Source organism: Ictidomys tridecemlineatus, chromosome 6 (assembly GCF_052094955.1).
Source record: "Ictidomys tridecemlineatus isolate mIctTri1 chromosome 6, mIctTri1.hap1, whole genome shotgun sequence".
Lineage (NCBI taxonomy): Eukaryota > Metazoa > Chordata > Mammalia > Rodentia > Sciuridae > Ictidomys > Ictidomys tridecemlineatus.
This window is the reverse complement of record NC_135482.1, coordinates 84474001-84499146: the sequence shown is the minus strand read 5'-3', so window position 1 is coordinate 84499146 and position 25146 is coordinate 84474001. Positions and strand designations below refer to the sequence as shown.

The following is a 25146-nucleotide window of genomic DNA, read 5'->3' as shown; positions in this document are numbered from 1 at the left end:
GAAAGCAAGAATATAACATATATGGAAGAGGTCTGGACAGGTTCCAGCAATATGCACCATAATGCCATCAGGATATTATATTGAAAAGACATTGTTATTTCAGAGAGAACATTTTTGTCATGTTAAGAAGATAGCTAAATATACTAAATACTTTGGTAATATAGTAAACATTGGATTAACTCAAAGGCTTCAATTGTCCTAACTCTTTACCTATAGTTCCTAGTGAAAATTAATTCTCAATAAACAATTTTTGTATAAAATTTGTTAGAAAATTAGAATGACATAAATGAACATCCTGAAATTTGCTTTCCCAAAATAATTACTTCATATCAGGTTATCTCCTTAGGATTTGCACCTATTCCTAAAGAGTTGGATGTTAGGAGAGAAAAAAAAAATGGTTTTATGTAGGTCTTTAAACTTAGGAAATTTAAACTTAGGAAAAACCTAAGTTTAATAGTAAATTCAGTAAGTTTTTATTGTATTCTATCTTTTTGACAATTTAAGTGAGACAGACCCCCCCTACTCCCAAGGACCCCCTACCCCTAAGACTGCCTTCTCCTTTCACTACTGCATTATGCACATCCAAAGCCATTTGTTTTCCTTTTAGAAATTCTGCCTCACCTTTATCCAAGGAAGCATTTGGGGGAAAATGGAGGTATTTCATTGGCATGAGATTCTATGTTTCAGTATTTCAATTGCTACTCTCTATGTGCAGCTGAATTTGAAAACAAAGACAGGAAGGACTGCCAGGGATGATCACAAATCACACACTATCAAGGAAACAGAATGACAAGATTTAAAAGTTACTGTGTCATATTTACTTTGGAAATTGCCATTATAACTGAAATACAGTTTGACAGCACAGTTTTAAACTTCTAAACGCTTAGAGATTTTATCTAACTAATAAACTTGTGGCTTCATAAACCCACAAAGCTCCCGCGATACTATCTTATTTGAAAAGGGTGTGAGCTTGCCAGGTGTAAGGAAGCAGATGCGATCTACGGATTGGTGAACCGCAAAGTGCCTATCTATTTTCAGAGATTATAGGGATGGAACTGGTGCCATTGGTTAAGATAGCAAATTGATTTCTTCAATAAACTAGTGCTCTCATTCACTCACCACAATTTTCTAAAATTGCCCTTTTGATCTGAAGCTTCCAATCCTGGTCAGAAGTAATTTTTTATTTTGGAACACTGAAATCTATACTCTCAGCTATTTTTTCCTTACATGACAAGAAACACAAACCTTTCTGTCCTCATTCACTCCTCTGAAAGGAATTCTTCTCTTTAAATGTGCTTCTGTGTTTGCTGACTTTTTTAAAGAAATAAAATCTTAGTAACTATTCTGAATTTTCCTACATTTAAAAGTATGTTAGCAAATAGGGGTTACCTACTTAGTAGTCATGCATTCATTAAGGGGTAATTCAGATATATTGCGGTTTTGGGCCTCCCTGTGGTGGTATTTGAAATTTGGACCCTGGGAAATAATGAGGAAAAAGTCAGTGACTATAAAAAATATACCTAAGTATGTCTGTTTATGTGTATTTATATGATGTGTTAATATAAGTACATAGGCACTAATACTCAGGGTTTTAAAAATGTGCCTACTATTTTATCTTTTACTAGTAATACTGCTTCTAGCTAGCATTAATATTTTTGATAACTTCCTAGTACAGGCACTCTTTAAGCACTTTAGATGTATTAATAAAAACCCATGCAACAGAAACTATTATTAGCCCCAAGATGAAGAAACTGAGGCACAAAGAATTTAAATCACTCGTCAAAGTCCCACAGCTACTAAAGGGGTTAGTAATGTAGGTTCTTTCAAAGAGAACCCTGCAATAAGGAGTGTATAGAAAATATGGTTTCTGACTTTGCATGGACAAGCAGTTAGATAAGAGCATTCTGCAAGCGTTCTGCTATAAATGCAGGAGCTGCATGACAGTAAAAGTGGCAGATAGTGTGGTGATATTGATAGAGATGTGTTGATGGTGCTACTGATGATAAATATGATAATATCTGCTATTAAATGAGTACCACATGCCAGTAATTGTGATGTGGGCTTTATAGCTCATTCAGGACCCAACAACTCTGGGAGGTAAAGGGAAAAATTGAAGTTCAGTTAATATGAACAGCTGACCCAAAGTCACCCAATTAATAAATGACAGAGCAAGAATTAAACACCAACTCTCTAACTTTAGTGCCTTTGCTCCTAATGGTTATGGTGTGTTGCCTTTGAATTAATAAAAATACATAATACTGAATATTTATGTGTGTCATATATTGTTCCAAGTGTCTTTACACATTATTTCATTTTCTTATTCACAACTATGAAATAAACTGTACTATATTGAAAATTCAGTTTCACTTATTCCTTCCATCAACCATTTCACTGAGCACAGGCAATGCAGGTTCTGTTTGGAATGCTAAAGACAGAATAGTGAGAAAAGACAGACTAGGTTCTTGCCCCATGGTGCTAACAATCAAGTGTGTCATGAAGGCCAGCAGGGAGAGTCAGCCTACCCAGTCACAAAACAGCTGACTGGCATATAGGAGATCTAAACTCAGGCAAAATTCAAATTGTATTTCTTTTTTACATATCTATATCATTGTCACAAGAGTGGAGGAAAGCCTAGGCAAAGAATTCAACAGCAAAATCAAATTTTATCAGTCAGGGGCCAAATAAATTTAAGATACAGATCAATTTGGCAAATAGGACCAAAAATTCTGGTGAAAACAGGTAAGTGTGAAACACAGATCATTCCTAGTCTGCCATACCAGCTCCACAAAAGATCCAAAGAGTTTTCACAAGTTCCTCCAATACAAAGAACTATTGAAGATCAGAGGGATGTGCAACAACACTTTGTCACAGATAGGAAACATCCTCTTAGGTTACTTCCTTCCTCTACTAATGCTACTAAGACATCATAACACATTTAATACTGGTCTCTAACAGTACTATTCTCACTGTACCACACCAGGCAAATGTTTCTGTGTACATAGGTGTATTTAAGCCTTGCATCATCTTTTTTTTCCCATACCTTTTCCATACCTTGGAAGGGAGAAAGAAAGGAAAGAAGTAAGAAAAAAAGGGAGGGAGAGAACACATAGTAATTAAGAGATCACATCGCAGTAGCACAAATCTCTACATGAGCATTTGGAGTATTTCCCTCATGAAATTCTCATTACTTAACACATTAGCTTGATCCTCTAAGGATCCTGACATAGGCACAAGTTTGTAAAACACACTGGTGAGTTTCTTCCTGGGATCCAGATGCCATGGCACAGCCCACTGGTTGGCAGAGAGCAGAAGTAGCATCTGTGGTCCAATGTGGCCATAGGTTTCTAAAACCCAGTATTACACCCTAAAGACCTTCCTACTGCACCGAACAGCAGGCAGCTAGCCCACCCCACTTTCTGAAGACAAGCTCCATCATAGCCAGACATCAGAGTTACTCAGATCTACTCCTGTCCCCAAAAATGCGATGTGTAACTTATTTGAATATTTAATGATGGAGACCAAGGAACTATGCATTTTAAAGCTGCCCATGTAATCAGACACACAATCAGAAGGAAACTCTGCTCCAGAATATCTGACAGTTTTTTCCCACAATCCAAAAGAAAGCACTCCAAAGACAAAAGTATTAGTACCATCAGATATATCCATTCACTTTTTTTTCTTTTTTCTTTTCTTTTTTTTTTGGCCCTTCATTCAAAAGCTTTGATTGAGCACCTACTCTGTGTCAGTCCCTGTGAGAGCCAGGAAAGATTCAGCAATGAACACATGAGCCCAACACTTGAGCAGAGCACACTTTGGCAGAAGCCAATGAACACAACTCAGTGTTTGTGTTATGCTGAAGCTGTGCACAGAACACAATGAGAATACAGAGGCAGGGACTGAACACTCCTGCAGGATCAGGGAGCACTTCCTGGAATATGTGTGGCTTCTGCTGAATCTTTAAGAATGGGTCTCACTTAGCCTGACCAAGAAAGGAGGAAGGAAACTGTGGGCAGACAAAACAACAGGTGCAAAATGCAGAGAGGCCAAGAAAAAAAAAATCATATGTATGAGAACCACAAACAATGAACTCTTTCTGGAGCAGAAGATTGTTGGGGTAAATGAGGGGAATGGACCTGGGATCAGATCACCACGGTCTTTTCCATCACAGTTGGCAAGTTTGGATTTTATCCTGGATATAATGGAGAATCCTGGGACAATTTTAATGGAGAGTGTTATATGCCCAGATATACATTTAGAGACATCTCATCAAGAGTAAATAGCAGGTTTTGAAAGAGGTGACACTGCAGGAAAAGGGCACTGGAGTGGTAGATCGTGACACTGGGAAATGAGGAAGGAGATTTTCTAGACACTAAAAAGCTTGAGTTGTCAGGACTTGGACTGATTAGAAGGAGTAGAGAAAAGCAACAAGACATCCTGGGCCTTCCAAGGTTCTGGAAAGGAGTAAGATAGCATGGCACACTTTGCAGGGTTACTTAGAGTCAAAGCCTTCTCTGCCCTTGTCTTTCTGTATGAACTTGGCAAATTATTTAATCTGTGTGTCTGCCACAGCATCTGTAAAACAGGGATGCAATAGTGGTATTCCTTCCTCCTAAGGTCATTATGAGGATAAAATTAGCTCAGAAACAATAGGTAAAGTGTAAAGAACAGTACTTAGAGAATAGTGCCAGCTTACAGCACCAACATTAGAAACACTTAAGATGGACCCTAGGCCTCAGAGAATCCAGAACTTCCCCACATGCTCACAAGTTAAGAGGATTTAATCAAAAAGCCCCCACAAGGCAGTTCTTTAGGTGTTCACTTCTAGTTCTCTTCTTAAGTTTTGTATTAGTTTTTACATGTGTCGCGTCTCATCTTTCAATGCTTATTTCATAAACTGTAAACTCGACAACTTTAAATGTCTTATTTGAAAATATCCATATTTCTTGCCTCATATTTATATTTTCTTGACCTTCAGGGATTCTTTGACATTTTCAAAAGAGACAAATTGTTTCTGATTTGAACACCATCATGTCTATTTCCACCTTGAATTTGTTCTTGAAACTTCCCTTCCATTATTTTCATCTTTGGTTACTGAGTCACATTCCAGGGTCCTCTACCTGGCTTATATATTTGGGTTTCTCCCCCTTCTGCACTAGTATCATCTAGATTTACAACTCTGTGAGTCTTTTTATTTAACTTGAGCCTTTGGAGCTTCAAGTCTGTACAAAAAAACAAAATGAACCACCCTCTGCAATGCCCCAGGTTAGCTCTTTATGAGAATGATAAACAACAAAACAAAACAGAAATCCCCAAACCCACACAACTTATGAATAGATATCTATTCTCTGAGGAATGAAGAAATCTGGTTTTACTTTGTAAGGTTCACTTGGTGAGTGCCCAATAAACTACAATAAGCTTTAAATTACTATACTGTGTATCCACAGGGAGGATGAAGGCTTCATACCAAAACCCTTTCCTCCATCAGGCTAACTGATTACAATTGGAGTCTCCTCAAATGAGCTTGTTTGATAATTTGTCTCATTACTACTGAAAAGGAAATGGAAATCAAGGACTTGGGAGCAGGAAGCAATAAGCAAATATGATCAAAGATTATACTGTATGAGATGCTGATTTAGTGCAAAATAATAAAAACAAAGTGGTGTCATATCAAATAAAGTATATATAATTAATAAACTTTTAAGCTATTCATTAAGCTCATACACTCTAATATTACAAGCCATATAAAGTAACTGTATGTGAATAATCTTAAAGCATCAAATACAGATGTCTTTAAATGCAAACCCAAGTACAGATGATGCAGAAAACCAACACTGAGTGCCATTTATTACTTTCCTACTAATTCTAGGTTTAGAATGTACTTTGAATTTGATTGCCAAATTACCCACATCTATATTATATCATCTCTAAGCATCATTACAACATCAGCCTCAATCTTGCGGGAAGGACTGTAAACAAGGCCAGTTGGCTAAAGATAGATCATTACTGACACATACAATAAGGGAGGTAACTAGGAATAATGAGTATAATCAAGAGAAGTAAATTTAGGCTAAATACCAAGAAAGAATGTTTAACAGTGAGGACAGATTAAGGCAGCAACCTTCCAAGATAAGTGATAAAGATCACTGAAACACTTAAATCCATTAAGAACAACTTTTCATTCATAAGAGAGTTTAATAAAGGATTCCAATCGGTGAGAGAACTGGAAGGGGTGAGGGTAGGGACTGAAACTCTCTTTTTACTTGGAAAAGTTAAACAAAGAAACAGGTTGCCCAATTTCTTCACAGAATAGGAACATGTACTTTTTAAAATCAATCTCTATAACAAATCTTAAGGAACGGTGTCATGGAAAGGACTTGGAAGTAAAATGCTCTGGGTTTAGAGCTCACCTCGGACAACTACCAGGTGAGTGACTGCAGCAAGGTACTCAATGTCTCCAAGCCTCAGTATCCTCCAGTGAGCATGCGCAAGTCTAGCTGGCAGAGTTACTGTGGAATTTAAACACATGAATACTAGAATCCATTAATTATTAACCACAGAAGACTGCCTGGAGTACTGTAAATATTTAACAAATGGTAGCTATCTTTATTATTAGATTTTTGACTCTGAATAACTTGAAACAGGTATTTTGATCCATTACTATTCACAAACAAGATTTTTTTTTTCTTCAGTGTAGTCAATCAGAAACCAAGTTGCAGGGCTAGAATTGTGGCTCAGCAGTAGAGTGTTTGCCTAGATGTGCGAGGTCCTGGGTTCGATCCTCAGTACCACATAAAAATAAATAAAATAAAGGTATTTGGTCCAGCTACAACTAAAAAAATTAATATTAAAAAAAAAGAAAAACCAAGTTGCACTGTGGTTTTACAGATGATCATATTTCTTAAATCCAAAGTGTTTCTAGGCATTTTGCAAGTGAGGTTAAGACAGTTGTCTTATTTTAGTGTTAAAGACACACACACCCAGGTCATTGGCCCTCTGACACTCTCGTCACACTCTTCTTTTTTAATGTGAAAAGTAAATTACAAATTTCAAACTTCACTTAACCAGAATGCTAAAGTGTCAAGATGTTCTGTCAATTATATATGATTCTGGTTTGATTTTTCCCAACTACCTAATTAGAAATTTATCTTTGCCTAAATGCTCCATATAAAAATTACATTAATATATCTTATCAGGACTTTCTACCTTAGAAGTAATAAACATAATCTAATCTTTCAATAAAGATTATAATGCCCCCATCACCTCTACTCTGAATATTAATTATCACTATAAAACACTAAAGATATATGAGATTGAATCATCTCCTACTGACCCCCGCTTGTGTAGTTATTTTCTATTAAATAAATACCTAGAATCTGCTTGTTAATTGTAAATGTTAAATGGGAATGGGGGAGGGGGACAGGGACTAATAATTTAAGATGTTTCTAAAGGTCTGATAAATTGATAATTTAATAAAATTGTTAGGATGTGTCACTAATGGAATAAGTAAATATACTTTGTGCTCCAACTTAGAAAGCCACAAATGAACCAATTAAATGAAAATGGTGTAGATTTCACACATCAGTTATATTATCAAAAAGTTCTTCAATAAGTTTATGCACTTTTAATAAGCAACAGCACTAGTCAGAAGAAGAAAAAAAATAAGAACTCTGGTGCATTCAGAGCCTATAGATCTAAACCAGACAAAACAAAGCCTCATAAATGTGTTTGTTCATTAATGCTTAAAAAGCCAGACTTTGAGTTGTTATCATGTCAACTGGCACCAAACCATACTCAATTTAGAGCAACTACAAAGTGGAGCCCATAGTCTACAATGGCAGGGTTTTTGATCACACTAATTAACAGCCATTTTGTTTAAAATAAACAGATACGAGTCTAATTGCCTTTTTTACATAAGAAAGAGAAGATCTTAAAAGTAAAAACATGCAAAAGGAAAGATCAGACAAATGCCACTCAGACAGATAAGCAAAGTGTGGGTGAAAGGAACCCAGAGGAAGTCTGGGCTGCTCTTCAGATTGACAGTCCAGTACAGCAAAGGGAATTAGTTGCTCAGAAAGGTTAAAGGGAATCCAGAGGTGCATGACCTGTAACTACCCATCCTTTCATGACTTCCACTCCCAAAGCAATTTTACCTTAGTTTGTAATGTGATAGGCAGTAGCAGGCCTGACCACCCTAATTAGGAGAGAACCTCTGATTATAGACAAATCATTCCTTCTACCCTGGTGTATACTGCCAGAAGAGGAAGCGGTGCAACTGAAAGTTCAAAGATAAACTGTGCTAGTTCACTAAGTTCCAGATGTTGTACTTGAATTTTGTGTTCAAACAAATGAGCCCCTAGATCAGTGGCCTGTTTTCTAAAGCCCCCAAATGGTTGTTAACATAAGTTGATTGTACTTGGTTCCATGGAATCTATTTTGATTTAAACACCAACAGCTGAGTTTGTGTGCATGCTGAATTTTCATCTCCCTAGTCTGTCAAAGCAATTCCTGGAGATACTCAGAGAAGTCTTCCGTTGCCAAAGCTATCATACCAGAATTATCAGATCCATAGCCTTGTTTAAGTTAACAAGTAATGTGCTAATTAATAAGCTATACAAGTGCAATGTTATATATGATGTAACACAGCCATGTAAAAACAGTACCTACTGTGTGACCTATGGTGAGCTATTTAATGTATAGCCAATATAATAGGCATGTCACTCACTCTAGAGCACATAACACCAACAATAAGGAAATAATAATTCAAAAATCATTACCTTATTACCCGATTTTAACCTCTGCAAAGAATTTTCTCCCTTTGGTTACTCACAGAATATTGACTATTCAAAAACATTCATCTTTCTATTAATCTTTATGTATCTCCTATTACTAGAATAGTACACTAGGCAGAGAGGGGGCTTTCCAAAGTGTGTGGGGGATCAATTTTAAAACCAAGCAAAAATGATCAGCATGCATTATTATCCACATTCGTAAAAAGGCTGAAGCTGAAACCAATTTTGGACTGATAAATGTTTAACAATTGACTCTCCAGGAGAAAAAAGGTGGGGGGAAGGTCCTGATTTGTAACATTTGTAAATTTCACAGTGAAATACCCAGGATAGCTGATGTCCAGCTACCACACCACCACGAAGTCACTGAACACAGAGCTAAGAGGAGATGCACACAAGTGTTTCATAGCCCACAGAAGTCTGCTCTGTCACACCCTTTTTGAAACTCAAAACCCTTTAAAAATACAGGACAAATTCCCAAATGACAAGATTTAAGTTGGCTATGGTGTTTTCAATTATCTACATCTGTGAAGCTTTACTATTTAAATATGTAAATCTACTGCCTACCCATCTCATAACATCTTGGGAGAGTTTTCAGGTTTTCTTCTCCAGATTAAACAACCAAAATATATAGAGCAATTGCTCTTGAATGAATGTGAATGACAGGCATCTTTAAGATCCAGAGAGCAGCCTGTTTTGGTGGCTCACACTTGTTGTAGTCCAGCTCCTCAAGAGGATGAGGTAGGATGATTGCAATTTCAAGGCCAGTCTAGGCAACTAAATAAGACCCTGTCTCAAAAAAAAAAAAAAAAAAAAAAAAGAAAAAAAAAAGAAAGAAAGAGAGAAAGCAAACTAAACTGGGTATGGTGGCACATTCCTGTAATATCAGCAATGTAGGATTCCAAGTTGGAGGCCAGTCTTGGCAATTTAACCAGACCCTGTGCAACTCAGCAAGACCCTGTTTCAAAATTAAAAATCAAAAGGGTTTGGGATATAGCCCAGTGGTAAAGCACCCTGGATTCAATCCCCTATACCAAACAATAACAACAACAACAAAAATAATAATAATAACAAAAGGACAGAGAATGTAGCTCAGTGGTATAGAGAACTTGCCTAGCATGTGCAAAGCCCTGGGTTTGCTCTCTGGTACTTAGGGGAAAAAAAAAAAAAAAAAAAGAATGCAAGTGCAAGTGTAAACTTGAGCCTCCCCCAAATGAGTTGAGTTGGTCCTTAGTCAGAAATGATTCTCAAAGGCCTAACCTCTCTGGTCCTTATTAAATACCTTCATGTATCTTCTATAAGCTGAGAATTAGAGAAAGATCCATAATCTATCGCCGGTGAATCTGAAGTTAATTTATCAAGCATATCTGAAAGTTTGCCATTTGTAGATATATAAAAGATGCAAAACAAACAAAGCTCAATAAAACTAGAAAATCATTTAACACGTGATAAAATTCTTATTAAGCAAAAATTTATCTAATGAAGTTTGGCCATTTTACAGTACACTAAACTGTCAAAGAAATATTTACATAAATACAGTTTATTTGTATAAAGGATGCTATAAATTATTAACCTTTAGTGAGTAAATGCTTGAAAGATATCAGATGGAAATGAGAAGTGAAATCACCCATTTAGAAGGATAACTTTTAAATATGAAATTAAAAAATGAGTCTTTTATACCTATTTTTTTCATACACACACATGCACACACACACACACAGAGAATAATAGGTAGATCTTGGATTAACAAGATTTACCACACAGAATCCCTTCTAGAATGACTTATTTAACAATACTCACTTGTATCTAACAAAAATGGCTTGGCTTACAAATCGAGAAACTTGATGGTCTATATTTGGTACCTTTGAATCAAGTCTGGATAACTCCATCCAGATGACACACCCAATGAAATGTCATCTTAAATCTTGATACGTGTCATAGGAAATATGTAATCTATAAGAAAATTTAAAACATTAGTACATAATAGTTTCAAATTATTTTTAAAGGTTATAAAAATTATTAACAAGAATTTTGTACAGACTAATTTATATTGCCATGAGCATAGTCTTGTATCTACTTTTTTCCTTTTTTAATTCTATAAAATTAGCAATTTAACACTTACTTTATACCACTTCTGGGAGAGTTTCAAAATGTAATGCATTAAATATGCATTAAAAACAGGACCTGGCTAACACTTCCCCTTTTAAGAGCATAAGCAGCTTGAGGACAGGAACCATGTGTTATTAACTGCCTTGTCCACAGCACCTGGCACTGGGTCTTGCAAAATGTAAGAGCACCCAAAATGTTTGTGAACCAATGTAAACGTGGGAGTGATGAGTGTGGTATGACAGGAGTAAGAGACACTCTGAAGTGATAGTGGGGACCTGCATTATCACCTCTCCCTGTGTTCTTGGCTCTGGCCATCTTGGGTATTATCAGTGTACTGGAACAATGAGTACCTGGCAAGAGAGAGACACATTTCATAAAGTACTAAAAGAAAGAAGTCTATTAGAGGAAAGTCCACAGGCTAATTCTAAACGGTAATTAGAAGCAGAAGAGAAAATCACACAATCATCTCTTGGGAAAGAGAGCCAGTACCATGGCACCTAAAGTGCCTGGCAGCGCTCCACCAGGGGTGGTCTCAAGCACACTGCTGCTCTGTGAGCTGTTTGCTACTGGCATGTGGCAGAGGGGCACAGCATCCAGGAGTCAGACATGGAAACATTTGTAATAATCTGATGCAGTCCTGTTGTGTCTATGGAATCTTGTTTTCATTTTTTGAATCTGTTCTTATTGTGTTTTATGACAGCACTGGTTCACAACACATCACAAACTTAAAAGATAAACTAGTCTTCATCACAGAATTTGTGAAAGCAGGGCTGCACTGGAGAACTCAATGAGGACCTAGAGTACACATTCTGCAGTGGTCAATTATCAGTCAACAATTGAAGCAAAAGTGGCTGAATGAATGAATTAACTAATTGATTGAATATTTTAAAAATAAATTTATCCAAAACCTAGGGAATCCAGAACCAAGATCTTGTGACTTCCCCCAAAACAATGTTTTCAGTTGTATACTGAAAGAGATTTTAAAATTACTATTGAAATAGAATTAGTCTTGAATTTTCTTCTTTCCCTTATCATAAAACCTTACCACTATTTAAAGTGTCTTGTATTTGGTATAAAATCCCATGTTAATAACAGATCATATTTCCATTTATCTATTAAAATAACCAAAGAACACATCCGCATCTTCCTGTTTGTACTTCTCTCATTATTTTCTTCAAAGAGGAAAAGTTAATCTCCTATAAAACTATAACTTAAGAGCTTTTTCAGTACACTACAATATTTGCCTTCCATTCTTATAATGGAATGACAACTCACTCAAGACCATAGACTTCTTAGAGAGTATGGGTTGTGGATCTCTAACTCTGAAGTGCTTAACAAAATACTTGCACATAGTATGGCTTCCATAAAGATGAAATAACAATGAAATAAAGTATGGTTTCCATAAAGTAAAAAGGTGCTGTAAAATTTTACAGTGAGGAAATATTAAAGAGATACCCAAGTATTTATTCAACTTTGTATACATTTACTTACTGTGGGATTACTTGGTATGTGATAAGTCTGTTCTTGGTGCTGGAAAGTTCATTTAAAAAATCATTATAGCTACTGTTTATTGGACAACAAATCTGTATAGGCACAATTCTAAGAACTTAGCTAGTATTAACTCATTTAATTCTGAAAGCGACATAATTCCTCTTTTTAGAAGAGGGTAAATGAGCTATAAAGATGAAACTAACATGCCCCAGTTCCCCCACCTGAAAGGATCCACAGGAGGAATGTAGACAGAGGAGGTCTGGCCCTAGAGCCTGAATGCTGAACCATGGTGCCAGCTGCCTCCTCTACCCTGGGATGTTTCTACCCTCAAGGATCTCAGTACAGTGTGGGTTATCAGCTAGTATGGGACTGACATTTTGCTCAGTTCTGCGATATTTTAAAATTGATTCTTAGAATATCCTTTGAGAGGGCTGGGATGTGGCTCAGTGGTAGAGCCCTTTCCTATTCATGTGAAGGTTCTGGATTCAATCCCCAGCATTGGAGGAAAAAAAAAATCCTTTTGACAAACCTGTCTAATGTCATCTGGGAGAATTGGTTATTCACAATCATAGTAGTTAATACATTCATCAAAAGTCACGTAGGATGGAAGATTATAAGTAGAAAAACAAAACACATGAGTAGAAGAATTATCTTTAACTTCAGACATTACAAGGACTCAGCCCTCCCCTCAGTCCATTCTACCCCACCCCTACCCACAGGAAGCGGCAGCTAGTGCTGTCATTTATGCATGGATAAACTGTACACACACACCCTGAAAAAGATTCCCATATGGGAAAAGAAAGAACATAAACAAGAGAAATATGCCAGCATCGGAACAGAAATTGCCCTTAAATGACAGTTTCTCCTGACACAGAATGAAAGATAAGTATAACTCCCCAGAGGAAAGAATGGGGAAATCAGGACAGCTTTCATTCAGCAATGATAACATATTAAGAACAATTTTACTCATATATTTTTCAGTCTTTGAAATGCTGACGCTCAACATTACCAGAAATGACAGTCTCCCCACTATTACTATTCCACGTGCCCATACACACCAGCATGAAGACAAAGCCAGAGCTCCTAAAGAAACCATTCACACCTTTTCATGGAAATTCTATTCCGAACTGCCCAACCCTTCTACAAACCATATATTTACAAAACAAGCATATCCATAAAGTAGATATTAGAGTAGTTTCGTATTTCATAACTTTTCACGTATTTGATGTTATGATACTACTTTTAATTGTGTAAAATGTGTCTTTAAAGGACCACCAGAGCAGAGAAGACCACATAAATATGGATTACTGAAACAAGCACGCTCACTGGAAATTTTATAGGAACAATATTATGAATAAAAGGTTGTTCTAGAGCTCATTGATACTTGTTACTTATGTCTATATTTGTTTTTTAATGGAAAATCAAATAAATATGTCTGTTCCCAGGCATTCATATATAAATATATATGCAATATATATAAGTAATATATATAAGTATAAATATTCATATAAAATGTATTTCCCACCATCACAACCCCAGTGTAGTAGCTAAAGTAAAAATACAGAAAACTGCAGTGAAAATATAGAGCCAACACAATTTTTAGGAGGACTCAGATTCCATTACAATGACAGTTATTTCTTCATTTTGTTGAGCAATGAGAGAGACATTTTAAAGAGATGCCCCAAGTTTCCTTGAAAAAGCATTAGACTTTTTTAGTCTTCAAAAATATAACTATCTGTTGAAGATGTTTCATTTTCTTTTACCAAGAACAAAAGAATAACATGCAAACTTCTTCTGGAAAGTGAAGACACAAGGTAAATTAACTGTAGCCCTACAGCAAATTTCTCTTTCAGTGAAAGTTCTAATAGGCTTTTTTGAATCACTCACCACAGAAACTAAACCTTGTTTTGGGTATCCTCCACCTTTGGCACTTTAATTCAGTGACTGAAGTGCACAGTAAGTTTTCCTCTCAGATAAGGTGCTAATCATGAGGGTAGTCTTCTTAATCAGGACTGAAGCAAAATAGTCCATCTCTATCATCTTTCCTGTTTGCAAGGACAGAGGGATCCCTTTGTCTTAAGGAAACAGGAATGACACTAGTCTCAGCCTCCCTTACAATTACCTGCCTGCATAGGTCGTTTTACCTTTCTTGGTTCAGGACTTAAGGCGTTAACACCTAAATATACTACTTTTTCACATGAACCACTAAACATTTAGGTCCCAGGTGACCCTAAATTGGATATCAGTTAGTTTCCTAAGCATTTTTCATATCATAAACTGCGCACTCGTTTTATAATAAATCTTTTGCATTTTCTTCATTAGTTCTGCTCCAAACAATGCATGAAGTCCTAAAAGTGCTCTTCTTAAATTATTTTTTAAAATAATTCACTTTCTAAAAAAAGGAATTTCTGCTGAATCCGATATAGATTATCCCACAAACGCAGAGATGGATTGTATTTGCATTGTCCACTTCATTTCAAGGTTGTATATGCTGCTGACTTAAAAGTGCTGCAAGAAATTTGCAAAGTTTATATTATTGATAAACATCATTTTGCTTGTATGGATGGTCCTTGGTCTCAAAAGCCTTACAAAGGAGTAAATTTGGCTATTTATCATGTCTCCTACCATAGGACTCATTTAGCCTAGCCATGTATATTTAGTTCTTCTAATCTTTTCTCATAAGTCAATCCCTTCAACTCATTAATCTTTTTTGTTGCATGTCCCTGATTGTTTCCATTTGGCTCAGTAGGAAGGTAGCATTTTTACTAGAGTACCCCCCTCCTCTTCATTTTAATTCAAAAGATTATAAACTTCTTGAGGGTAAGGACCATATTTTCTTGAATTAAAAATGAGATACAGAAGTAAAATGCCTTATTGGAGATAATCTTGAATCACCTTGGCTTTGGCTAGCTGACAATGTTTTAAATCATATTAATTAGGAACACTACATTTGTTGCTTCTTTCTTCTAGGAAAAAATAAATCACAGCTGAGTGCCTTCAGACCTTTAGACTATGGAGGATCCGCGGTGTCCATGTGTGCAGGGAGTTCCTACTCCTGCTGAATGCCTTGTGATAAAACAAATCTCTTAAAGAAACTGAACTACATTTTCCCAGTGGGAATTAACTTTGTACATGCATCATAACAAACATTCCTTGTTTTCCTTTAGAAAACCATTGTGTCCAAAAGATTTCCAAAATCATTTCCCAGTGAACTTTCAGGACCTTTTCCCACCAAAATTATTTTAGACATAATTAACTTGCATTCTTCTCAATCCACTGCTCTGCATAAGGCTAAATACAAACAGTTTAAATCTGGAAGTAGAAATAAAACATACTCAAATGACAAAAAAAAAGTGAAAAGGGCTTTATTGAACATTATTTTTAAAATGTATGAAAAATAAATATTTTTGTATTCTGACAGATGAGAAACTTTGAGGAATAGAAAGATCTGAAGTAGGTTCAGGATCTGGAATTTAAGGGAGAATTCACAAGATTCTGACAGAGAGAGGAAGGAATAAGAACATTTAGGTATTGGGGAAATGGCCTGCACAAAATATTTGACACAGGTTCAAGCGAAACAGTAGAAGGAAGTAAACACAAGTTATTCAACAGAACACTAATAATATATCACAGCAGAATGAAGACAGAAAAATGTGAATGCCACATCCCAACAAATAATAATGAGAACATAGGCCAGATAATTAAAATAACATTTGGGTGGTTCTTGGCTTCAAATTATATGAACAATTCCAAAATTTTTCTATCCCTCATAATCAAAATTTCAATCTTGAAGGCTATTAAAAAATGACTTTACCAGTAGCTCTGATTAGGATATGAGTAGCTAGGAATTGGCATTAAAAGCATGGAATTGTCCAAACAAATTGTTAGCAAGACATTATAGTGGTATGTCGGGAGCTGCCGAATAGATGCTGAGCACCCTTAACCTTGATCAACAGAGGTGTGGAACTGGCTTCCCCTGTGCATGAAGGCAGGTGGACCTCACCTCTGTTTGGCAGGGGAAGGATGCTCTGGGAGTGGGCATCACCCAGTGGGAGTGGGCTGCCTCTTCATTTTTTTGTAATACTACCCTTTTACCTTTTTTGGATGGAAAGTTCTATCAAACAGCTCTCCTCAGTAAAAAAGAGAGTTCGGGGAATGCTTGCTCTCCCTTTCCAACAGACCCTTAAGTTCGAGAGCCGTCTCTAATTCCTACAAGCAAAAGGTATTTCTGTGTGTTTTCACCATTTTCTTTTTTTTAATTGGTTGTTCAAAACATTACAAAGCTCTTGACATATCATATTTCATACATTAGATTCAAGTGGGTTATGAACTCCCATTTTTACCCCAAATACAAGTTGCAGAATCACATCGGTTACACATCCACATTTTTACATAATGCCCTATTAGTAACTGTTGTATTCTGCTACCTTTCCTATCCTCTACTATCCCCCCTCCCCTCCCCTCCCATCTTCTCTCTCTACCCTATCTACTGTAATTCATTTCTCTCCTTGTTTATTTTCCCATTCCGCTCACAACCTCTTATATATAATTTTGTATAACAATGAGGGTCTCCCTCCATTTCCATGCAATTTCCCTTTTCTCTCCCTTTCCCTCCCACCTCATGCCTCTGTTTAATGTTAATCTTTTCTTCCTGCTCTTCCTCCCTGCTCTGTTCTTAGTTGCTCTCATTATATCAAAGAAGACATTTGGTATTTGTTTTTTAGGGATTGGCTAGCTTCACTTTAGTTACTGATGTAGCCAGCTCTTGTGAACCCAGCTCAGGTAGCCAGCCCGGCTAGCTGGCCATGGTACAGTAGAAAGACCGGACCAAGACCGGACCAGAGAGCCTTCATTTCTTTGTCTCTGCCATGGGCTTTCTATGTGGGTAAGCATTCTGAACTTGGCTTCTCATTTTAATCTGTAAAATGTGTATCAGTGCAAGTACCTTTCCTGTTTATTATAATAACTAGTTATATTGTATGTAAAAAGCCCTAGGAAAAACATATATATAACGCACATCAATAATTGGTAAGTATTACTATTTTATGCTTTCCCACACTAAGGCCTCTTTGTACAATAAGATTAAAAATGCTTTTCTCATTCCTCCCCACAACCCTGAAATGCGTGTCTTCCTTTCCCTACTTGTCACAACCATGCAGGCCTTTCAAACCACTGTTATTCTAATACTTTTATAAGTCATCCACTAGGTAGCATACACATCCACTACACACCTGTTTAAAATATTTTTTTTGCAGGCCTTTTCAATTTTTGTAAATATGTTTGGAGATACAATATAACATACAGAATATGCCAACCCATATGCCTTCCAAAAGATAAAGCAAAACTCAGAACTGAAACAAGACTTAGAAATAACCTGATCCCACCATAATCAGATGTGTGACTTTCTTCTCTAACATCCCAATAAGTAATTCATTCAGTGCCAGAGGAATGTGTCCAGGAGGTCCATCATTCCCAATGAAAGCCTACTTCAATCTGATGGTCATTCCTTTATGCCCACACCTGACTCTCTGTTATAATTATATAAGAAAGAAATCTAAGAAAACTTATGTATGTACCTGGAGCCTCTCTTCTCCTAAGTCTTCCTCAAGTCCCTTCAGTATTCTGGTTTCCATTCTCTGTCATCTTTTAAAGGTGTTACTTAACAATAGTTAAAAATAAGACATTTAGTATATGCTAGAACAATTTCAGTGTGTGGGTATTACTGCTCCTTTTCTATGTTGTTTAACTTCTGCTAAAGTGACTGTTAAGTTTGGGAGTAACCCAAACAATGTTAATGATACAACAAAGCTAGCCCATGCTGAGTCCTCCAAAACCATTAGGCTTATAACTGGAAGAAATCACTTCAACACATTTGTGTAGTAGAGACTTTATACTGATCCCAATAGCAATGACATACCATCCCATCCTGCTGTGATGAATTTGAACCCAATGCTGTCAACCAATATATTGTTAATTTACTCCAATCTGATAGGCTCTTTAAATTTGATCACCTACCAGCAAGGTGCTCATGCAGGAGAGTCAGTTATATACCACAATCAGGGACCCAGCCCTCTGGTATAACATTGGAGGTTCTCACTATTATAAACCAGCATTCTGATTTACATGAGTTTTTATAACAGTTATCAGTATCATTATCAAATCATTAATAAATACCTTGCTGATATCTACACATACTACATCTATGTATTCTCAAACACACGTTTTGTTGTTGCTGTTAATAAAGAAAGAAATGGAAAGGGCAGGTAGGTGGAAAAACCTCTTCTAGGATGTTTTAGTGCATAAATGGAAATATATGAAAACTGGATGTAATTGCCTATAAGCCATCCAGAAAAAAAGGTTAACTTCTGACTTCAAACTCCATTTAAAAAACAAAAATTGAACAAAGCATATCACTGACCATACCTACATCCCACCAGTAAGAAAGTCCATGAACTATTTCTTGAAAACATTGTAGGTTTCCAAATAATCTAGAATTAGAACAAAATGATTTATGTCTCTTATTAATATAAAAATGAATTTAAATTTTTAAAAATTTAGAAAGTTTCTTTATAAATATTAACTTTTTCAAAATCTAACCTACATTCTCTAAATAACTAAATATCATCCACATTTCTTTCATAAAAATCAATAAGTAAATACTATAAGCAATCTATTTGTGTATATCATATATATCATCATATCTATATGATCTCCTTAACACAGAATATTATATAAATATTCATTAAAGTTTACAAGTCAGGTATACAAGAAAGCTAGATTTGCAAAAGGAAGATCAAATGTTTCCCTAATAATTCTTTGAATATTTTACATAGCCCATTTCCTCGTTTACAAAATATGCAAGCTAAAATCCTCCTTAATGTTCCATTTAAGACAAGGAGTTATTCCAGAGCAACAAAAATTACCTCTGACATTCAACTTCTGGAGATCTTCTCTCAAGGAAAGACAGCACATACTTAATTCTGGATCCCATTCCAATCAGCTATCACCAACATGATTTCTACTAAGAAGCAACTGCCAGGAGATGAATAAGTACCTCTGCCCGCCAGGTAACAGTAGCCAGTGTCCTCTCTTTTCCAAAGATGAAAACTTTTAATGAAGTTTTAGACTCAGGGAGACATTAGGATTCAATACATTCCCTACCCAGGGAACAGAAGATAAGAGCTCAGCTCTCATCCTTCTTCCATAGCAGGATTGGGGACGTCTTTATCTCCCAATTAAACACAGTAAAAGAAAACTAAATGAGTCTTATTTCCCTGAAGCAAAACTGAAATATTTAGTTTTTAGCTTGTTGAACAGTCATAAGATGTGGACTTAAAAAAAAATAATGCAGATAATGGAATGATTCGTCATGGATCTATTCTAACATGACTTAAAATGTTTGCTTTTTCTTAAGGTTAAAAAAATTCCTCAGTTCCTTATATATACTATAGTCTAGGTTTTATTATTTATTTGTTGCAACAGATTGCCAGTTTCCAAGATACAATGCATGTCTTATGAACATGTTACAAAAAGATCTATAATATCTCTAAATCTGCAGCTAGATCTGACTAGAATTCCTGCATTTAATTTTGAAGATATTCAATATCTTGTTATCTATTTTGCTGTAAGATCTGTCAATATCTTTAAATCCAACTATAATCCCAAACCCATTCTTACTCAGACCTCTTATAAGAAGTCTATCCACTCTAAATAATCAATTCCAGATTATTCTAAACATGTTCTAAAATATGTAGGTGCTATTAGGTTATTAACATGAAGCAACATTATCATAAGATATACATAAACCCCAAAAATAAAGTAAGTTGATTTTAATGTGTTATGGATTTCAGGGATTCCTTTAAAAAAAAATATTCTAGCAGCAAGTTAAAGCCAGGAAGGCATGAGGTCCCAGCAAACTATATTTATTGTGTTAATGTACCATTTGTCTTCTGGGCAAGTAACTAAAGGTCATTTGTTCTTCATGGCAAGTGTTGAAAATAGTTTGCATTGAAGGTCTAACTTAAAGGAACAATGTGAAACCCCTCAGGCCTCAAGTGACCTTTTTGTGCCAACACAAACGTCCAAATCTCTTAGAGGAGAGCAGTGATGTTTGCACTGATTTTCAGCAACCTCAACTCCCTTTTCCCAAAAGAATCCAATTGAGAAATTGGAATCATCTCCTTCTTGTAGACCTCAGTGGACTTGTTCAACTCTCAGAGTCAGGTATCAAAGTTAATATCAGACTGGGGAAGGGCAAGGTTCCAATCCTACCTCTGCCAACTGAGAAAGAGCATGTGTGAGAGCGAGAAGCACGTGGTAAACATCTGTTTGATGGAGAGGAGGAGCTGCTTCCATTTCCCTGGGTTCAAGGAGGCTGGCAAAAGGCTGTTCAGTCACCCAGGACCATGCCTGGCAGAGGACCACGACTTCGCTGGAACATACCTACCACCTTCAGATTAAGGGTAGAAAAGAAAAAAATATATATAAAGAAAAGGAGATAAGGTCTACAACTGAGGTTGCTGGCTACTTCACCAAAAAATATATCATGTTTGCAAACAGCTGGAGTGTGTAGGAATTCTTGCCTCTAGATAACTCAGTGAAATCTAGAATTATCAAGTGGTGAAAAGCTGTCATCTTAGACTCATCTATCCAGTTAACATTTACCTTTTTCAGGTGATAAGTTGGCCATATTCCCTAGGAAGGGGGCAAGTACACTTTTTTTCCTGAAAAGAGGTCTCCAGGCTTCTCACTTTCTTTCTTTTTTTTAATATTTAATTTTTAGTTTTAGGTGGACACAATATCTTTATTTTATATTTATGTGGTGCTGAGGATCGAACCCAGTACTCCATGCATGGTATGCGAGCACTCTACCATTGAGCCACAATCCTAGCCCCTCTCTCACTTTCTTGTCCAAATCTACTGGGGCTGATTTTTTTTCCCCCTTGAAGCTTTACTAACTACACACTGGGATTTCTGCCTAAGAAGAATAAAGCACAGAAAACATTCTCTAACTTCTAATGTGATAAAAAGACATCTAGTTTCAAGTTCATTCAGTACTGCCCCCAAACACAAAAGGCAAGGTCTGGGGTTGTAGCTCAGTGATAGAACACTTGCCTAGCACGTGAGGCACTGGGTTCAATCTTCAGCACCGCATAAAAATAAATAAATCAAATAAAGTCTTGTGTCCAGCTACAACTAAAAAAAAATTAAATTAAAAATTAAAAAAAAAAGAAATGAACAAAAGGCAAAATTAACACAGATGCCCTAACATGGACTCTCTCTTGGATTCACAAGTCTTCCTGAAGTTCAGGGGGGACTTCAACACATTCAGCCTGCTGCCTAGTTCCATTTGGCCACTGTAATGAATAGAAGACAGATCATTATTTATTTAATTACTTGGCTTTCTTTGAATTATATACTCTATCAATATGGAAAGGAAGAAAAACACCCATAGCACCTAGAACAAATTCAGATTGAGTTTGAGGTTGTATGGAGTTCTTAATTAAAGAAGAATTGTTTCTTGGAATTTTGCCTTTTAATTTCCCAAAACTGTTCCCAAGATGGGCATTGAACATTCAAGGCTGGAGGAGATAAATTGATTTTGCAGTATTTTTAACATTGTTTTCCTTCTACTTACTATTAAATAAATTAGCCTGTTGCCTTTTTTTTAAACAAAGCATTTTCTTAAAAGATGAAGGAGTACTATGCAAAAACATTTTGAAACAGGTATGAAGCCAGTGTGCCCAAGTATGGCTGAAACCCAAACAGCTATTTTTTTTCCACTTACACAGGAAAATTCAGGAAAAAATTGGTTACAGGGGAAGCTCATAGTTTCTTTTGGAATGCTTTCATGGAAATTCAGGCTGTATTTGATACACACCATATTTTTTTAATGGTGTTGTGTGGGTGGGTTGGAGGCGCATGAAGAACTCCGAAATCCATATAAATATCCAAAGTGGGCATGGAGAAACTCTCTCATTTCCTTTTTATTGTCTATTGCTCATTTGGTAACTGTTACTGGAAGCATGATTCCTTGATTCCTATTTTAACTTAAACATTAGTACCAAGTTTCTAAAGCACATGGCTAAAAATGATACCCACCTCTTCAAAACAGATTTTAAAAATAACAAAATACCAAAAGAGCTGCCACATTCAAAATAAGAGGTAAGATAGGCTTAACCCCATTCCTTTCATCCCAAAGCCAACCAAGATAGACCTACCAACCAATCAACCCACCCACCCTCAACATCTCTCTTCTTTTCATTCTCTCTCCATGCCAGAGTGGCTGCCTGGGTGGTAGCCATTCACGCTGGCTGGTGTGCACTTAGAGTGAAGGAACTAGTTAATGGGGAAATTACAGATGACTCTGTGTGGTGGGTTCTGTGATTTACATTTGTGGTAAAACCCACGGCAACTGATCTGTAACTCTGACTTGAATTGGGCCCTTACATGGAAATTTTGCCTGCCTGTGGCAGTACCTAAAACATGCTTTCTGGGAAGGGCCCAAGAGCCCACTCTTCTTAGGACAGACTTTGCCAGGGTATTTTAGCCTCCTCTATTATACTAATCAGGATAGTCCTGAACATGCCTCACACACCCATCACCAAAAGTTCAGTAGAGTCCCACACTAGTGTGTTTGGTTAAAAGAAAATTCTCATGCAAGGCACAATGAGAAATTATGGGTTTTGGATGTTAGAAATTATATTGGAATCAGGCTTTTAAAAGTCCTCTGCATGAACATCCTCTGAAGTAACTAAAGCATATTTGATTGACTAATACAGGAAACCATAAAGGTGAATAAGGTGATAAAGGGCTGATGAAGGGGGAAAAGAATGGATGTAAGTAGTTCTGATAATATTGGGCTCACATTTCAAATCAAAGCAGCCCACTGCAATTAATGCTCCTCTCAAAGTACGTAAAAAAAAAAAAAAACAAAGTACATATATAAAGACATGAATTGGCATGAACATACTTTATATACAAAGATGAAAAATTGTGTTCTATATGTGTAATAAGAATTGTAATGCATTCCACTGTTGTGTATTAAAAAAATAGAATCAATTAATAAAAAAACAAAGCCACAGATAACGGATACAATAAAATAGCAAAATAAAAAATGGCAAAATAAAATAGCAAAATAGCAAAATAAAAAGGAGAAAGATATGGCATGAAATCAAATCTATGGGATACTGTGAGAAGTATGAATGCGCTGAACTCCAGTATTGGATGACAAGGACTCTCAGATTGGGTTAACGGAAATGTCAGACTCTATGCTTTCTACAGAAGACAGGCTTATTTTCATAGAAAATTTGGAATTTAAAGGATAGGTAAAGATAAATAAAAAATATGCAAATCAAATAATATTAAATAAACTGAAATTCAAAAGCAAAAAGAAAAGTATGTACAAAGCAGAACTCAGTCTACCTTTCTTGGACTGTTTTTCCTCATGGCAAAAGATAATGTTTTGCCTTTTGCTTTTGTAGGGATTTGCTACTTCACACGCCTAGCAGCATTTTTTTTTTAAGGTAAACTATAAACCTACAAGTCACTACATGCTCTAAATACACTTGTCAAATTAAGAACCCAAGATTTTCACTCCATTTTATTACTTTGAGGCAATGAAGTATAAACAGCTTTGGTGAAAGCGAGAACTATGAGTACACACACATGCTCCCCCAATTTGGGGGTTTAATGAACTCCTTAAGGTTGGTAACCTCATTCAAACAAATCAAAAGAAGAAGGAAACACTGCCATTGGTCTCCTCTTCATATTTGCCTGTGAGCTTTATACATTCAGACTGACTTCCTAATTCCAAGTCCACGTAGACCAATGACCAGAACAAGCTCAACACCCCCAACAGAGGCTATATCTGCAATCTCAAAATCAGGCTATATCTGAGATGCTTCTTACTGACTGCCTCATTCCCCAGCTTTAAAACTGCCTGAAAAGGCTGGGAGTGGTGAAGCACTCCTGTAATCCCAGCACTCAGGAGGCTGAGGCAAGAGGATCATAAGTTCAAAATGAACCTCAGCAATTTATCGAGACCCTCTCTCAAAACAACAACAACAAAAAAAATGACTGGAGATGTGGCTCAGTGGTTAAGTGCCCTGGGTTCAATCCCTTTACCAAAAAAAAAAAAAAAATTCCCGAAAAGACCTTTGGTTTGAGGCAAGGACAACAACTGTATTCCCCTAAAGGAAATATTTTGACTGAATTAACACAAATATCATACTATAATAAATCTATCTTGGGAAGTTTAGAAAAACTAGACCATTACAAGTAAGCGAGGGGAAGGGTCTAGGCCATAAGGTATGAGACCAGTAATGATCATGAAATGATGAAAAGTAATCATTTCATAAACTTCAGTAAGTTGCTTTGAAAAGTCAATGGCTCAATCCTATCAAGTATTAATAGAAACAGAGGCTCAGGGTTATAATAAACACTTAAGGCCATCTTATCATTGGTGAGTGATGCTAAATAATGTCACCATACCTGAATCACTTCTCAGAGTCTACAAGTGATACTTAGGTATTTGTTCTTGATACTTATGATGAAAATTGGCCTTTTTTGAAAGAATGGGCTGCCAAATACTTTAGATTTATTGCTATAGGCAAAGCCTCACGTGTTAGGCTTAAGAGGTTGAAATTTTATTTATGTATTAAAGGTATTTTAAGAATTTTAAGAAATTTTATGTATTTTAAGAAAGAATAGTTAAATAAGAAAATTCAAATATATATGAAGAGCAGCCTCCACGCCGATG

The 25146-nt window shown here is 36.2% G+C and overlaps 1 protein-coding gene across 12 annotated transcripts in view; it reads right to left on the bottom strand.

The window, feature by feature from the left end:
• The window catches only part of Sox5 (SRY-box transcription factor 5), a 955314-nt gene that overhangs the window by 863405 nt on the left and 66763 nt on the right, over positions 1–25146 (bottom strand). For 3 of the 12 annotated variants that reach the window (XM_078015079.1, XM_078015086.1, XM_078015080.1), the window contains exon 2: positions 10587–10739. The exons of 8 other annotated variants lie outside the window; for them this stretch is intronic. The gene's annotated coding sequence lies outside the window, so the exon portion shown is untranslated. Of the gene's footprint in view, positions 1–6407; positions 6427–10586; positions 10740–25146 lie in introns of those variants that run through there. One more of the 12 variants, XM_078015083.1, reaches the window with a different exon arrangement.